The following is an 18521-nucleotide window of genomic DNA, read 5'->3' as shown; positions in this document are numbered from 1 at the left end:
TTTGTGTATTTGATTCACTTTTTGTTACTGCACAGTACAGATTCTATTCTAAATTCAAAGATTGACAAGAGCCTCTCCATATACTCTTACAATTGCAGACGATGGTGAATGTAATTGAGAACATGGTTGTGTTATAATTTTATTTGTAAAGCACAATGTATCATGGCTCTGCAAATGTATAAAATATTTAAATAAAAAAAATATTTTTCTAAGGGATGGGAAGCATCCTAAATCTACTTGTCCTGTAAAAAAATTCCACAAGTAGCATTTGGTGCTATTCAGCAAGGTGACATATTATTGCAGAGTTCTCATTATATCAGAGTCCTGATAATAGTCTCTCTTACATGACCGTGCTCATAATATGTGAGGGTTTGGTTTCCTTTAGGGTTGTGATTTTGCCACATTTTCATAGATATACTTTTGGGCACTGAAATTAGGCATGGAACAGTAGTTCAAGCATTAGAATGGGGGCTGATGGGGGCACAGCAGCAATCTTACACGTTTAAGGGCATTCGTCAATTCCTTTACAATATCTTGCTTCTTTAGGAAATGTTGGAAATTTACTTCTGACAAGGGCCAGATCAAACATGTTTCCATAGTGGGGGAAAAGGGTGTGTAGAAATGATGTATTTACAATCACTTAGCAGATTTCATATTAGCAATTGTACACAATCAATCAATCATAGCATTTATAAAGCGCACTACTCACCCGTGAGGGTCTCATGGCGCTGGGGGGGCAGCTACTGCTCGAAGAGCCAGGTCTTGAGAAGTCTTCTGAAGGTCAGCAGGTCTTGGATCAGTCGAAGGTGGGTTGGGAGGGTGTTCCAGGACTTGGCGGCGAGGTGGGAGAACGATCTGCCGCCGGAGGTCGCTCTTCGGATGCGGGGGACTGTGGCGAGGGTGAGGTCGGCGGAGTTGGCAGGAGGGGGTGTAGAAGCAGAGTCGTCTGTTGAGGTACGCTGGTCCGGTGTTGTGGAGTGCCTTGTGGGTGAGGTGCTTGAAGGTTATCCTCTTGTTGACGGGGTGCCAGTGCAGGTCTCACAGGTGGGGTGTGATGTGGCTATGGCGAGGGATGTCGAGGATCAGGCGTGCGGAGGCAGTCTGGATGCGTTGGAGCAGTTTCAGGAGTTTGTTTGAGGCTCCTGCGTTGAGCGTTCCATAGTCCAGCCTGCTGCTGACGAGGGCATGGGTGACCATTCTTCTCGTTTCGGTGGGATCCACTTGTAGATCTTGCGGAGGGTGTTGAAACAGAAGGAAGAGACGACGTTGACCTGCTTAGTCATGGAGAGGGTGGAGTTGAGGATCTTCCCAAGTTTGCGTGCGTGGTTGGTGGGTGTTGGAGCTGTTCCCAGCGCGGTCGGCCACCAGGAGTCGCCCCAAGCCGAGGGGATGGATCCGAGGATGAGGACCTCTGTCTTGTCTGAGTTCAGTTTCAGACGGCTGTTCCTCATCCATTGGGCGACAGCATTCATTCTTTCGTGGAGGTTGGTTATGGCAAAATGGGGTTCCTTGGTTAGGGAGAGGATCATCTGAGTGTCATTGGCGTAGGAGATGATGTTGAGGTCGTGCAGTCGGGCGACGTGGGCGAGCGGGGCCATTTAGATGTTGAACAGCGTTGGGCTGAGGGATGAGCCCTGGAGTACGCCGTAGATGATGTCGGTGGCTTCAGAGCGGAAGAGGGGAGGCGGAAGCTCTGTGTTCTGCCGGAGAGGAAGGAATTGGTCCAGTCCAGGGCCTTCTTTTGGATCCCGGCGCCGTGGAGGCGTGTGCGTAGGATGCGGTGGCAAACCGCGTCGAAGGCGGCTGACAGGTCCAGGAGGATGCGGGCCGCATTTTCTCCGTGGTCAAGCAGGGTCCTGATGTCATCGGTGACGGCGATGAGGGTGGTTTCGGTGCTGTGGTTGCGTCGGAACCCGGACTGGGACGGGTCCAGGATACTGTTTTCCTCGAGGTAGTGGGTCAGTTGTTTGTTGACGGCCTTCTCGATGACCTTCGCCGGGAACGGGAGCAGTGAGATGGGTCGGAAGTTCTTGAGATCTTTGGGGTCCGCCTTGGGCTTCTTGAGTAAGGCATTGATCTTGCGCGCTTCCAGCTCTCTGGGAAGGTAGCTGTCTCAAAGGAAATGTTGATGGCGTTCTGGAGATGGGGTGCGATGGCGTTGCTGGCTTTGTTGAAGATGTGGTGCGGGCAAGGGTCTGACGGGGAGCTGGAGTGGATGGTGTTCATGATCGAGATGGTGTTGTTGTCATCTAGTTGGTCCAGGAGAGCAGGTGGTTGGTGTGAATGGTGGTCGTGGGGACGGAGGTCTCAGTTGTTGTTCGGGCGGTCGTGGGGTTGAAGCTGTCGTGGATGTCTGCGATCTTGCGATGGAAGAAGGTGGCCAGCGAGTCACACAGTTCTTGCGAAGGTGGGATGTCGTTGGTGTTGGAGCTGGGGTTGGAGAGTACTTTCACGATGTTGAAGAGCTCTTTGCTGTTGTATGCATTGTTGTCTAGGCGGTCTTTGAAGGAGGCCCTTTTTGGGGACCTGATGAGGTGATGGTGTCTGCGGGTGGCGTCCTTGTGGGCTGCATAGCTGTCTGGTGTTCCTTCGCTGTGCCAGTTCTTCTCTAGCTTTCGGCAGGCTTGCTTGGAGGCCTTGAGGTCTTCAGTGAACCAGCTGGCTTTCTTGCTGGTGTGGTTGTTGGAGAGTTTCTTGAGCGGGGCGAGGGTGGTAGTGCAGTCGTTGATCCACTGTTTGAGGTTGCGGGTGGCGAAATTGGAGTCAGTGGGGTTGGCAGGTGGGCTCTGGGCGAGGGTGGTGGTTAGCTGGTCTTCGGTGACTTTGCTCCAGCAGCGGCGAGGCATCTGATGGGTGCTGCGGTGGTGGGTTTCTGAAAGGTGAAGTGAACGCATCAATGGTCGGTCCAGTGGAGTTCGGTGGTGTGGCTGAAGGAGACGTGGGAGTTTGCGGAGAAGATGTGGTAGAGCGTGTGGCCGGCAGAGTGGGTTGGTGTTGTGACGAGCAGTCTGAGTCCGAGGTTGGTGAGGTTGTCGATCAGGGTGGTGGAGTTGGTGTTGTTGTTCTCGAGGTGGAAGTTCAGGTCCTTGAGGAGGATGTAGTCCATGGAGGCGAGGGCGTGTATGCTGATGAAGTCGGCGATGGAGTCATTGAACTGTGGTCGAGGTCCGGGGGATCTGTAGACGAGTTTTCCTCTGAGGGTGGTGTTTGGGTCGGTGTATATGTGTACATATATATTTGCGCATATGAAAATCCCAAACCTTTGCTAGGATTACTGTTTCCAAGCCTATGACTGTAAACTCATGAATTCCTAAAATTGGACCCCTATTTTTTTTTTCTTCATGTTGCCCATAATGGGTTTATACAAATGCCCCATGTTAAACGATGCCTCGGAGAAATTGTATTTAAAGTTAGACAATTGTGTACCAAAATAATGATGTCAAGTTTCTTTCTTTTATGTACGTTTCTTTTTTGAAAGCAAACTACCATTAATATTCCTATAATGCATCTACATGTATATGCATATTGTCAGGCTTCATTTTGAAAGCATTATAAGTAGCCTCAAATTCTTAAATTATACCCATGTTTATACTAGAACCACTGTAAATCATGCTACTTAAGCTCACTTCTCACTGCTTATGCATAGAGCACTAATCCTAATAGTGAAGGCTTTAGTATTAATGAATCATATATACAGGTTGGAAAAAGATATACATGTTGAATTCAGATCTTCTGCCTTTAGTGCCTGACTATGCTCTTTGAAAAATGCACACTGTAATGCCGTAAATTGTCAGCCAAAGGGCTTTTGTTGAAGGGGGTTGGGTCTGCTTGTCCAGTGAACAAGATAAACATAAAAACGTGTTGTCCTTGCTCCTAAACACTATGTTTTAGGTGTCGGGAAAAGGAATTCTACACCCCTGAATATACACAACCAGGATTATTTGTGCTATAGAGAGGTCAAATAATACAACAAAAAATCCTGAAATCTAAGAAAAGATCCGGAACAGGCAACTCTTTATGAGGTTTTTTCATTTGATGAAAGAGTGTTTAAGGCTAAGCTATCATAGCAAGGATTCAACATAGAGGGTTTGGTAACTTGTCAGGTTTGAGCGCACAGCGAGTAAAGGCTATTACAATTAATGTATTACGTTTTGGTGCTCTAGATGAAACAGTTCGGTTACCACGACGAGAATACAGTGCTTAAAGAAAGCTCAATAAGATAAACTTTTTTCATCGAGCAACTCAATGTCCACAATTAGATTTCTCATATGTGTTAATAGTCTTTTATTCTTGGTTTATTTCAATTGCTATCTTGATTGAAAATATTCTTCAATATAATCTTCAAAACATGTACAGCCAACACGTGTTTCGTCTGGTCTCAATCGACCATCGACTTCATCAGGGCTGCAACCCAAACAAAACATAATATCTGTTACCTATGGAATACGAAATGAATATGTTAAGGCTCGATATAAAAACACAAAAGAGGATAACGCGTCCCTTATTAATAGTAAGGAGTAATACGAGATTCACTCAGATGCATATTATACGGGGTCATAGGAACACCAACTCTCTAACTAATCACTTGCCAAACTGTTTGCGATGTAGTATTAATACTAACATAAATAAAACTTTATAGTTTTTAATCTGTCAGCGCAGACATAACAAATATACAGGTACGAATTGAATGATGGAGACCCTTATACTATTACATCATATTGGGTCCATATATAAGTTAATGTTAATTATTAAGCAATCAATACTTTATATACCTAAATGAACGTTATTGGTGAGATAACTTATTCTAACTTGACGATTATAAGATGGCGACTATTGTCCGCCACGAACCTTGCGAACACGCACTTATGTGAACATGCTTCTACATGGTATTACTCTTGATAAAATCTGTTTGGTTTATTTAGAAATGTTTGGAATATGCACAGGAATTACATACCATTCGATAGAGATCAGAGAAAGAATTTACGAATATTATAACTTATAGAAGTGATAATAGTATCATGATTCGAAACAATCATGAACTTTAACAAGATGGCGCCTGCCACCTTCAAGTTTATATAAACTAGTATGAGAAAGATGGCGCCTGACTAGGACGACGAAAAACGGGGATACGCGATCCGAGGCACGGAAATACTCTTTCAAGGTAAGACCCCTACATGCAGGCACTTAATATATAGTTACCGCTCGGTAATCCGATAATATAGGAACTAAATGTGCGTCTTATACTTTTAGGAAACGCTTAACGGAACTTTAATATGACGGACCTTTGCATTTGAGCGAACAATACGAATTGATAGGTAAGATTAACAAAAGTCTCGTATTAGATTACTCTAATTTGTCTATAAATATTCCAAATATTACCATACATAATAACGTGATTTTTATAGATCAGAACACTTTGAGAAATGTTTTTGACTTTGGAGATTTGTCTGGAAACCAGAGTTGGACATTGAAGAGGATTATAAGTATGAAGACCTATAACGAGGTCGCAAATTTTAAACTATACTAACTCACTTTATAAATAAGGATCAAATAGGTGAAGGCTACCTATCCCACCTATAAACTAACATTACACCGTGGTGATTCTAGCTATGACTTGGTGAATAGCACATTATTACCTGATCTCATTCTACTCTTGAGCACACCGCGGTTAGTGGGATATTTCCCCTAAAAACTTGGAATGTAAACCCTATTCCTTTTACACTAATAGGTTAAATATAAAAACGGAAGGTAACAGATATTATGTTTTGTTTGGGTTGCAGCCCTGATGAAGTCGATGGTCGATTGAGACCAGACGAAACACGTGTTGGCTGTACATGTTTTGAAGATTATATTGAAGAATATTTTCAATGAAGATACCAATTGAAATATACCAAGAATAAAAGACTATTAACACATATGAGAAATCTAATTGTGGACATTGAGTTGCTCGATTAAAAAAGTTTATCTATCATAGCAAGGACATGACAATCTGGTCTTAGTGCTTGCCAAAGAAAAAGCTTGATTGCCAAATAGCATATCTGGTTTTGGGAACTGCGAGCAATGCCAGAATGGCTTATTTCTGGATCTGACCCATAGGGTGCCACTGACATTTAGAGGTCCAAAAGCCTGGGGAGTGTTCATTCAGAGGCAGATTGATGATAGCCATGGATTTGAAAATGAGCCTTTTGTGGATGGGCAATCAATGAAGGTCCTGCAAAGTGGCCTATATGATTAATTTTGAGCATATCTGCTACCAATCTATGTTTTTATTCAATTCAGAACTTGTTTTTGTGCAGGCAGATATACTGAATATCCATAATCTAAGAGTGACTGTACCAGTACATTTACGACTGGGATATTTAGCCAGACTTATAGCTAAGGTAGAATACAGTTCATTCTTTTAATGTAAAAAAACTGTTCTGATTACTTCTGTCTCTTGGGCACCGAAGGAGAGCTTTGGGTCCTTCCAAATGCCCAGGTGTTGAACAGATTTGGCAGTGTCGAGTTTGGGGCAATTGACCCGTAACTTAAGGCCAGTTGGGAGACTGACCGGGAGCATACAAAATGTCTGGAATTGTGAAAAGCACTTCAGTGTACAAGGGTTCAGTTTCAAAAACTTATTTTCAGTGCTCCATCTGGTTATAGATAAGCCTTTTGTGGCTTGATAGAATCTTTTAAATTTAGTAGTGGAATTAAGTGGAAAACGCTGGAAGGTGTTTGTGTACATATTGAACCGCTCCCACATGTGCTGTAATAGAGAGCAGAAATGCTGCATATTAATGTTTCATATAAAAGAAGACAAGATAGACCCTTCTGGGACAACAGAGTCTAGCGGGAGGAAGGGTGTACACTAGATCCTGGTTGGCCAAGCTGCTATACTCCTCAACACTTGATGTGCTCCTCCCTTCATACTGCTTCTTCCAGGAATCCGGAATGCATGCTAAAAACGTTGGTTGGTCAGGCTTTTAAACTATTCTGTGGCATTGACTGAAACATGTGATATTACAAAGTGTGATTTGCACCTGTATTTTGTTGATAATGAAGTTTACAAAAGTTTCTTCATACTCCCAAACACTGGCGATGATGGAGACACATGTGGCAGTAGTGGCTATTCCCTTTTTTATACCTTATTGTTGAGATTTGAACAGGCTTAATACAAAACAGTCAGCACTATGAAACTGAGTAATTGCAATCACAATACAATACCCCATAATGAGCTAGTCCGACTCGCTTAAGACAAACTTGAGCATGAAATATTCCTTCGAAATTCAAACATATGACCTTGAAGGAACGTATCTCGCCGTCCTTCGACCACGTTCGAGGTGGACACGGCTAAAGGCATATCCCTAGTTGCATGGCCCAGACCTTTCAACTTTTGTAGTGTTTTTGGTATAATGGGCGTTCCAGGCCCATTCAATAATCTATAACCTTTGCCCATCTGTCTAGGAAAGGGGCCGCAGCTCCCTTGCAATAGCTTGTTTGGCTATCAGCATACCCAGTCAAAGCAGTGCCCTTTTACATTTGTTGCTGCCCCTGTGTCTTCTTCAATGTGCACTAAAATCAATTTTCGATCTCTGGGGATCCTCCAGCCTAGTACCATCTCCAAAGTTTCCCGCAGCCTCCCCAGAAGTGCAATAAGGCCAGGCAACTTCAGAAGGTGTGTAACAGGTCCCCTGTGGGATCATTTCAGCGCAGGTAACAAACACCCTGGGCAAACTAGCCCCATTTTAAACAGCTGTGTTCTCATAAGGTTTGTACAATGTAACATTTTGAGTTGTATTAGACAGAACTGAGAGGTCACCACAGCTTCTCTGGGAGTGGCCATTGCTGCATTATAGTCTTCGCCATCAAGCAGCCCCAGTTCTTAAACCTAGGTCTTCCTCATCCTTATCATGGGATCTGGCTGATTACGCAGCAGTGTCTGATAGAGGGTAGACATTTTGTGTTCTTTAATGTCGGTAAGTATGATTTTCGACTTTAGGGGTAGAATTGCCACCTTTGTCTGTAAGTATGGCGTGGGCTCGTGTCGGAGCTGGAGCTGGCAGAAATTCAGAGTGCGATACATGTGATAGTCCCCCTGAAGCTCCTGAAAGTTCTTTATAGATCCTTTGTGGATCACATTTTCCAGGATGACTGTGGTATCCCGTTTGGCAAAGTCACGGAGTGCGGATACCTGGGTGATCACCCTCCACAGATGGGTCTCCAACATGAGTCTGTCTGCCCAACCCATGGCCTTCAGAGCTGCTGTCCAGACAGACAGCACTACTGAAGTGGAAGCGGGCAGAGACCGCAGTGCTTTCCTGCCGTACAATAGGTGTGGTAAGCCGTACTTACCCATGATCCGCCCCTCCACTGCATAGGCCAGGTCCCCAAACCCCTCCAACCACAATCGTTAAGTACCGTGAGGTGAGCAGCTCTGTAGTATAACAGCAGATCCAGAGTGGCTATGGCACATTCGAAGGCAGGCCTGCAACATTTATAAGGGGAAATCCAGGGTACTCTCTCACCCGACAGGAGGTCTCGGATACTGGCATTGTCCATGGATTAAGAAGCTTCGTCCTACCGGCAAGGGGTCATTTTGGAGCTGATCAAGGAGCCGTCGCGGGTAAACTATTTTGAAAATGGCCAAACGGCCAAGCATGGATAACAGAAGGGAGGTCCAGAGATTCACATCTTTGCCAACCCTACAAGCTGAGATTTAAGGTTGGCTTTGTATGACAGATCTCTGTTCTTGGTGATAAAGACGCCCAGGTATTTGAACCCCACTGGTAGCACCCGCAAGGTCCCGGACCCATGAGATAACCGCTGGGCATTGGCAATGGGTAAGATGAAGGACTTGGACATGTTCATGCGAAGACCATAGTAGGTACCAAATGTATGTAGTAATTGCAGGGCTCGAGGGCTAGAGTCAGCTAGGTTGTGTAGGAAAAATGAAGAATTCTGTCACTGATCGTCGGAGACCACTGGAAGCAGCGAAACAGTGCATCTACCCTCACCCAGGCCGCTAAGGCCAAGAGCAAGAGCGAGAGCGAGCAAACCTGGTGGGTGCCTCTCTCGATGTTGAACCAGTGGTACACAGCACTGACAACTCATGCCCTTGCCTGAAGGCCAGTGTATACCAGTCTGACATAGCTGACAAATTTGGGCCAGAGTGAAGTCGTGTCAGTAAAGCAAAAAGATAGTCTCAGTGGAATGAGTTGAAAGCCTTCTGGAAGTCTACCATTAGCAATGTCTGGTGGCTGAACAGGCTAGTACTCATCTCAGTGGCAGTGTTAACCCTCCTAATATTGTGACTAGTGGCACGACTGGCCATGAACCGAGATTGATCGAGATGAACAAGATGCTAAATCATTCTCGACAGCCTATTGGCCTGCTCTTAAGCCCACAACTTTTGTTCAGTAATGATATTGGTTTGTACTCCTCACAGCGGGTTCCACCTAAACCCTGCTTCAGGATCACCACTGTCTGCTGCTCTGAGATCTCTGGGTAACCAACTCACCTGCAGGACCTCATGAAAGGTATGTAAAAGAAGTGCTCACGCCGTGGCCATTGGGGCTGCCATAATCTGCAGGAAAGCCCGTAGGTCCCAGCGCCTTGCCCTATTGAAGCTGCATAAGGGCCTCTCCCAATTCCTTGAGGATAACATCCGTCTTTAAATGGTCCCAATTCGCAGGCCGGTCACCGGAAGGTCTGCCACGAATTGTTGTTGGTCAGTATGTTATCTCTCTCCGTTAGGGCCGTAGAACTGTTGGTAATATTCAGCAAAGGCTCCTGCAACAGCCTCTCTGCCAGTCATTTGCAGCCCTCTTTTGTTTCAGTGTAGGCTATAGGGTCTCTGGAGGTGTACACAGCCAGTGCAGTCTTTTAATTGCCTAGCCCGCCTTAATTTTGCTGCCATAGCCATCCACGCTTCACGGGGCTCCTGCATGTGTTCCTTTCGTAAAAGTGTCTGGGTATGGAGGGAATGACTTAAACTTGAGTCTTGTGCTTTAGCTATGTAATGCTGATCCAGTACTGGGGACTCCAGGTCCACTACCGTTTGTTGTAGCTAACAATCTTGCCCCTCAAGGTAGCCTTTAAGCCTTCACAAAGGAAACTCGGGGATTCTACACCCGCTATTTTCCTTCAAGAACCGCTGACCCATCTGGAGACAAGCCTCACAAAACTAGTCACTCGGAAGGCACCGGCTGCTCGTGCGCCACCCAGCAGCGGGCCGATTAGGCCCCTAGGCGAGATCAAGCAGTATTGGCGAGTGGTCGGGCAACTCCCTTGCCTAGAACTGTATGGTTACCACTCTGTGCCCCTCTTGTTTAGGGAGAAGAAAATAGTTGAGGCGCGAGAAATAGGGATGTGCACTAGAGTAGAAATTGTAGCAGTGCTCCATCGCATGGTGCGCCCGCCACGCATCCATGAGATACATGTTATGCAAGAAAGTGGTAAGTTATGTCGGGCCAGCCCCTGATGTGGCCGAAGTGGAAGAACGATCTAAGCTAAGGTTGCAAACCCCATTTGAGATCCCTACCCAAGTCCCATGGAGCAGCGATGAGCTCCATGAGATGATGACTCAGTGTCCCTACAAACTCCGATGTAAGGAGTGAGAGAGCATAGATGCAAATTAGTGATAGCGGAGACCCCTGTAGAGTACCAAATACCACCACATAACGTCCCTGTGTGTCATGCTATACCCTGGACGCCATAAGGGGGATACATCGGCGGATCAGAATGGCAACTATTTGCAAGCCAGGGTGGAACCCCTAGTGAAATACCCTTGAAAAAACCCTGCACGCCAGGAAGGGGCAGTGTTTGCCCATGAGATGTGTCTCCTGGAGCATGAGCATCTCGGGGTTAGTTTTTTGTGCCGCCTTCTGAACCGTGCCTTGTTTGAGTTTGTTTAGGAGTCCATTAGCATTTCCCTGTGATGCACACCATCATAGGGATGCTTAGCATCCTCAATAAGAGGACGCTAAGCTTCACTTTGATGATGTGCATCTGTGAATCAGTCATTCGTCCAAGTGAGTAACTGTACGAGTGATAATGTTCATGTTTTGATCACGTCTTGACGCTGCAACAGTGATGTGAATGTGATTAGGTGTATCAGTGCTGGGTTTAAACAAAAACACCCTCCCTCCCCCACTCCAGTTCTTACCCCATACTTTGCCAACTAGAAGTACCTGTCGTGGTGCAACTATGGACAGTAGCCAACTGGGCTAACCTGTTATGTATGTCTCCCCTGACATGAAACCCCCCTTCCTAAGCCTGCCCCAACCTTTCTCTCTACCAACTCCAACAAACGCAACATCATAAGTTAAAAAAGCCCAATGCTTGGATTACCAGCCAGCCCTGAGACACACCAGGACATCCAGGGAAAATGATCATACACCTGCCAGTTCTGATGGTCACTGGTCAAGCCGGAGGCTCCTGGGAGGGCAACAGGAAGTTAGAGGTTGACACATTCTGTGTGATCCCAGTGTCCTTCTCAGAGGCCACCCGATGTGTTGGGGCCCTCTCCAGGTTAAGCCGAGCGGGTCCTGCGCTCTCGTTGGCAAATAGTAGTGGCTGTTCTTGACCATTTCATCTTCATTTAGCTCAGATGACAGCAAAGGAATTTTACACTGTCAAGAAAATTGACTTAGACGTTATGCTCAGTCCTCCAAAACCGAAGGCTCTGAAAGTGAGAAAGTAGTCACGGGGGCATGGCCAACCATCATGGCCATGTGGATGTGTTCCACCGAGGCTCTGCAGTGTTTCTGGCAGATTCAAGGAGTCTGGCACCCAAAGCACACTAGTGAATGCTTCCTGGCATGTCGGGGGCGGTGAGAACACACAGTGGATGCGGCAGCCTTCTCATCGCCGCAGCAATCCGGGGACTAACATTGCCCGCAACAACCCATGGCGGCCATCGGAGCTTAGGCTCAATCTTACCTCCCTCCGCATTAAAGTCAGCAGCACTAGACATGAGGCAAGGTCCCAGCAAGACTGGCAACGGAAGGAAGCTGTTGGCAGGGCTTGACCGGGGATGGCGGCATCAGTGGCTCGACGACTTTTAGTTTGCCTGTCCCCAATATGGCGCCCACTGCTGACATTGGCCCGCAATTGGCTTCAGGAACACCAGTAGCCGCTGGCACCAACTGAACAATCACATTAGGAAGGGCAGAGGGGGCTCACAGCGCTAATAGAATCCTGCATATTTTTATTATGGAGAGTAGACACAGCTAGTCTCTATCTGACACCCAGCTCGGGGGCTCTATGTGTTTTGCCACACCACAGTCTGAATCAACGTGCCAAATCAAAAGCCCCCTCCCCCCCTCCCCCCACACACACACACCTGCCATGGACATCTAGTTGACCTGTGACCTCAGCACCCCTTGAACAACTGTGGCATTTTGGGGAGAGGAGTCAACCTAGGCTCTCTATCTCCACTCCTGGAAAGGTGCTACTTGATGTTTGGCTCTGGTGTTCCATGCTTAACGCTGTCCTGCAGCCTCTATGCCGCTGAAAAAAGTGCAATCAAATAGGGTTTCAAGCTATTTACACCTACTGAAGTGGGAAACTCCCACTCAAATGCTGCCTCCGGTGAGATTATGGCCCTGACTAAAGTCTTTAAGAAAGAATTAAGAGAGTTATAGAAAATGGACCCCACCTCCTCCTTTTTGAGACCTTCAAATCCAATATTAATGCCAAGCCCACTTCACTACAACAAGACGTGGACTCAGTAGGCACTCAAACCTTGGATCTAGACACAAAGTGCCAGGGGCAGCAACAGAGGATTGACTGGATGGAAAATTCTGCAGAACAATTACAGACCCAATTGCAATCTACCCTGTTATATTGCGAAGGCTTGGAAAATCGCTCCCGGTGAGACAATATCCGGATATGCAACTTGGATGAAAGAGTTGAAGGCCCAGATCTGGAAACTTTCATGGTGGGCATGTTCTCTGAGATCCTGGAGGTGAACCAAGCTGAAGTGAGTCTACACTGGGTGCAAAGAGTTGGTCCGATTAGTCCTGGAAAGGGGAAGTGACCCCGGGATCTGCTGGCAAAACTACTTTCCTTCAAAGACAAAAAACAAATTCTCCAGTCCACCCAGAAACTAAAGACCGTTTTGTTCCAAGGAGCCAAGTGTTTCCTTTTCCAGGACATTGCCCCAGCATTGAGGGTGCAATTCTGTCATTGTACTTATCGAACGCTTCATTTCTCTACCAAACGGTTGATCAGTTGCCAGACCACCCTGAAATTCAATGGCATCTTATAGAATAGTATAGCGGTTCTTGACCTATACGTCTCGGTCTCACATGTTTGATGTGATGCTAACTCAGTGATTGGGAACCATGTTCCCTTGTTTTTTCGTTATACTGTTTTTGTTTTGAATACATAAGTGGGAGTGGTATGAATGAATGGGTAGGGGGCATTGTGGGTGGAAGGCTGGAGCAAAGCAGTGGTTGGGGCTTCGTAGAAACGCACTGAGATCATACGTCAGCTCCCATGTATTGCGGACTGTGATGCTCACAGATACTACACTACATTCATTGTACTAAATGCACTGTCAATGGAATATCAAAGGTCCTAACTCACCGGCTAAATGCCACAAACTTTGGAAATACATATTTGACCGGAGATTCAATATTATAGCCCACCAGGAGATGCACCTTAAGCGTAGTGAGGACCACAGGCTTACCCAACAAAGAGTACCCGCGATATACAAATCATCTGCCACCACTAAACACAATGGAGTGGCCCTCCTCTTTCAATCTTCTCTAAGGTTCCTAATAACAGCCAGAAAGTTAGACAAAGAAGTGAGAATAGTAATGGTTAAAGGACACATAAAGTGACAGCTCTGCATGATAGCCTTGATCTACGCACCCAATATGGGACAAGTTGTGTTTATTCACTCTTTGCGTTCTCTCCTGGGGGGATTTGCGGAGGGAGACATTATTTTGATGGGTGACTTTAACCTTACCTGGGATTCCTCCCTTGATAGCGCTCACCCCCATAGACTTCAAACTGAAAGCGCTACTGAAGCAAGCCATTCTACTCATAGGCTTAATAGACACCTAGAGTCACTCACCGCACAACTCGGGATTATAAAATAAAATCCCACTTCCATCGCACATATAACAGCCAATCATTACAACACACTATTGCTGAAACTAGAGTTCATCCTATTGCACTCTCAGACCATGCTCTGGTGGAGATTACACTGGAGTGGCAAGCCCTGAAGTCCAAGTCCAAATTTTGAAGATTGTTTTGTCCCAGTATCACTTAACCGGTATCATCTCTTCAGCGATGAACTCTGTTAGGCCAATCGGAATTACTTCCAATTGAACAATCCCCAGGACACCAACCCCTCCACTACCTGGGACACTTTTAAAGTGGTTATTAGAGCGAATTGTAGCTCATTGATGTCTACCCTGTCCCAGCAGAAGGCTCGGGATCGGTTAGTCTTTGAGGCGGAACTCAAGTCAGGAAAGCAAGCTCACAAAGATTCCCCCTTTCTGCTTTTACAAAGAAAGGTCACGGCCTTAGAGGCAAGCTTAACGCCATATACACAAATAGGGTGGAATTAACTCTACTGCGCCTTAAAAAACACATATGAACAAAAGAATAAGATATGCTCACATTTGGATTGACTCCTCTGAGTTAAACATGAAAGAGAATACTTTCTGCAATTGTATATGGAATCCGGAGAGGCTGTAAGTACAGAAGAGGGTAAGGCCCAGGCCTTTTGACACTTTTATAAACAATTATATAAACCTCTGACCCCACTGATGAGACGGTGCAACTAGTCTATTTAGAAGGGGTGGCACTTCCCCGGGTGAACGCTGACCAACACAAGCTCTTGCAAAGTCCCATTAGGTACGACTAATCCCAAAGGACAGTTGACGCTCTTAAACTGCATCAATCACCTGGGCGAGACTGGTTTACAGCCCAATTTTAGAAGACTTTTAGCTATGTTGTGGTGTCGCACTTGACTGTCCTATTTAATTACATAGCTGAATCCCACATGGTGACACACACAAAGAGTGAAGCATTGGCCTCTAATATACTGAAACCGGGTAAAGATCCCTGTTTTTGTGGATCTTATTGACCTATGCACTGCTCAATTTAGATGCCAAACTCTATGCTAAGATTTTGGCCAATAGGCTAGAAGATATCATGCCAGAACTAATCCATCCGGATCAATCTTGATTCATTAAGGAGCGGCAGACTCGCAACATCCTGTGGATGTCCACCTGGTTGAGAAAGCTACTAAAAAACAAGTCCCAGCTGTTCTCTTGGCACTAGATGCAGCAAAAGCTTTCAATCTGGTGGACTGGTCCTTTCTTTTCCAAGGTCGAGCGTGTTGGTGGATGAGACTGCCTCAAACCCTTTTAGCTTTGTGGTGGCTCAAGACAGGGTTGTCCTTTATCTCCACTTTTATTTGCTCTTAGTATTGAGCCCCTAGCAGCCAGAGTGAGAGCAGCGCCCTCCATCAATAGACTCTCCTTTAGCTCCGTAAACAAAAATATCTCTGTTTGCAGACGATGTTCTGTTGTCCCTCACATCCTCCCAGCCTTCTCTGATGGCTCTGCCAACTGAACTCACTACATATGAGATAGTGGCAGGTTTTTGTATCAACCTTCACAAGTATTATCCCTTCAACCTAACTCTCTCCTCAAGTGAGATGGAGGCAATAGCAGAATCGACTCCCTTTCAATGGGCCAAAAAAATAACAAACCTATGTAGGGATTAAGATCACTCCAAAAGTGAACGATCTATATAAGGCAAATTATCCCCCCACTTCTGAAATATCTTAAAGCAGATCTCAAATGCTGCCTCCAACGGCCTATATTTATCCTGGCTCATTCACATAATCGCAGTAAAAATGACTGTTTTGCTGCAACTCGTATACCTTTTTCAGGGACTCTGTAATGAGATAGAACAGGATTTTTTCTCTACTATACGTTCCTTGATCACTATCTTTATTTGGCAAGATTGTAAAGCTCGACTCACTAACCAAGTGTTGACTTTACACAGAGAGGCTGGTGACCTGGCCCTACCTGACATTACACTATACCACGGGTACTCGTAAACATTTTTCCAGGGGCCGCAAAGTGTGGTCTGTTGTGTGCCAGAGAGCAGCATTGCTGCCAGAGTGGGGATTTGTGAGGAGAGGGGTTAAGGTGAGCGTTATCACTAGCTTAGGAGATTCAAGTGTAAAAGGAAGTAACTTGATTATTGAATTGGAATGAATTACAATTGCTTAATGTGAAACCAGAAATCCTGGGATCAGTCCTTGCTTCCCTACTTGAGCAAATAGTGTGATCCTAGATAATTTTCTAATTTAATTTTTCCTCCTTTTTCTTCATTATGACACATAAGAGCACCTTGAAATACATGAGTTCAAGATATGCGCTGTACAAAACCTCCCATCTTATGTTTGATTTAATGAACTATAATGTTGTCCGTGTACAGTAACTACCCATACCACCCAGAAGGTTCCATGTGACAACTGATGTGCCGCTTTGTTTACTATTTGCATTGTCAGGGTGTTTCTATATTCTATGTTTCTATATTCATTTTTTAAAACTATTAGTTTAAAAAAACTGCTGAATGCATGGATATAATCTGATGTACTAAGGTGAAATGCATCTGCATGTTTATGAAATACACTTTTTTGAATTTTGAAGAGACTTGCGTCATATTTTTACATTTGCTACAAAATGTCTTTAAAAAATAATGCTTTCCTGAAGATAAGTGGTGCGGGACACCTTATTTGCTTCTTCTCTCTACCTTCAGTTAGTGTAAATAAACACATGATGTTTATTTAACATATTTCTGAATATTACTGCTCGATCAAGTAAACAGCAGCCTAGGGCACTCGTTCTGCTGGGGACCGCATGTGAAGGTCAGGAGGCCTGCATGCTGCCCCTGGGCCGTACTCTGAGTGTCTCTGCACTATACTATAAAGCAGCCCAGTTGAGGGTCATAGCAAAATGTTCAATGAGAAAGTCAGACAAACACTGGCTTCACACGGTTGGCGCAGTAGTTGGTAGATATATTTGGGAAGCCTTGTGAAAAACAAAACCAGATAGGCCACTTAACGCTTACATAGGCACCCCGGCTAAGACAACCCTCAAAGTCTTGGACGAGGTGAATCGGTCCACTGTATGGGCGGCATTCCCTTTATCTTTATTTAAAAAAAATCCATTCCCCTTTCCATTTACTCCTATACACTTTAACACATCCTTTAAACCAGCGCTGCTCTAACGTCTTTACAGTTTGGGGTGAGAGGGGAGTTGCCTCACCATTTCTGATTTAATGCACAGGTGGGAAATCCTCTCTTTTGAACATGGTCAACGAGACTTTAATCTACCAGATGCGGAGAGATACCACTATACCTAACTGAAGCACTGGGTATTCCCACCAGAGAACTCGCCCCTAAATCTGTAAGGAGAGTGGGTGGGACACAGGGCAACATTTCTATTCTCTATTCACCCCTGATCTCCACCATTTGCACAACAAGTCCTCGTCCTGTAGATGTCTGGGAGGGAACTCTTGAGGTGACTATTACTTCAGAGCAATGTTTAAGATTTGGAGAGACATTCCTAGATTAAACCACAAACTTGGGTTGGGAGAAGCACTCTACAAAGTATTGTATGATTAGTATTTACACCCTATGAAACTTAAAAAGATCTATCCAAGCACATCTGATTTATGCTGGAGGGGCTGTGGGTTCCTTGGAGACTTTAGGCATACTTTGTGGGATTGTCCCATTATTGCCCTATGTTGGTCTGAGATGAAAGCCCAGATTAAAGAAGTCTTGGGATATCCCTTTCTGAACACTCCCAAATCTGCCCTCCTGGGGCTCCGTGATGAAACCCTCAAGTACTAGACCTCTAGTGATCGCTCCATCTTGTGTCTGTGCTGGGTGCGGCTAAGACAGCCTTGGCTGTGTCCTGGAAGAAAACTGAAGCCCCTTCGATGTCTTAATGGCTTGCTCCCCTCTGGCATGCACTAACCATGGAACGGATGTTCGATGTGCTCCTAGAAAACCACAAACATTTTTTATAAACATTTGGCTCCCTTGGTACAGTTTCTTTCAACAGGCCTACTATAAGTGTGGCTCAATGATTAGAGCGGCAGACCCTGATGCAAAGGTCTAGCCCGGGACCAGTGTTCAATTCCCCGCCTTGGCGGGTCTTGAGCTCAAAATTCCACGGACCTGATAATTCTTGCCTCGGTGCCTATTCCAATCATGGAGTCCCACTCTACAACTCTGGGCAATAGCTAGCTTAATCTCCACAACGGCCCCCACAACGCTAAGGATGCCTGGCCTCCACCTTGGGGGTGCCCAGGAGTGGACGCCTCACAGGGAAAGCCAGGATGGGTTCCACAGCGGTATTCGTACAAGCGCCTTGAGACCCTTGCGGGTGAGTAGTGCGCTATACAAGTATCAATTTACATTTACATTTACATTATTCTCATGTCCCACGCGCACTAGAGTACTCCATTTTTTCCAGACCTGATATTCAACTTGGCAG

The 18521-nt window shown here is 45.6% G+C and overlaps 1 protein-coding gene across 1 annotated transcript in view; it reads left to right on the top strand.

Annotated features, from left to right (window-relative positions):
- The window catches only part of VPS4A (vacuolar protein sorting 4 homolog A), a 194372-nt gene that overhangs the window by 723 nt on the left and 175128 nt on the right, over positions 1–18521 (top strand). The gene's annotated exons all lie outside the window — the stretch shown is intronic.

The sequence above is a fragment of the Lissotriton vulgaris genome, chromosome 12 (genome assembly GCF_964263255.1).
Source record: "Lissotriton vulgaris chromosome 12, aLisVul1.2, whole genome shotgun sequence".
Classification (NCBI taxonomy): Eukaryota; Metazoa; Chordata; class Amphibia; order Caudata; family Salamandridae; genus Lissotriton; species Lissotriton vulgaris.
The sequence above is the reverse complement of the archived record's forward strand: the minus strand, read 5'-3'. Positions and strand labels throughout refer to the sequence as shown.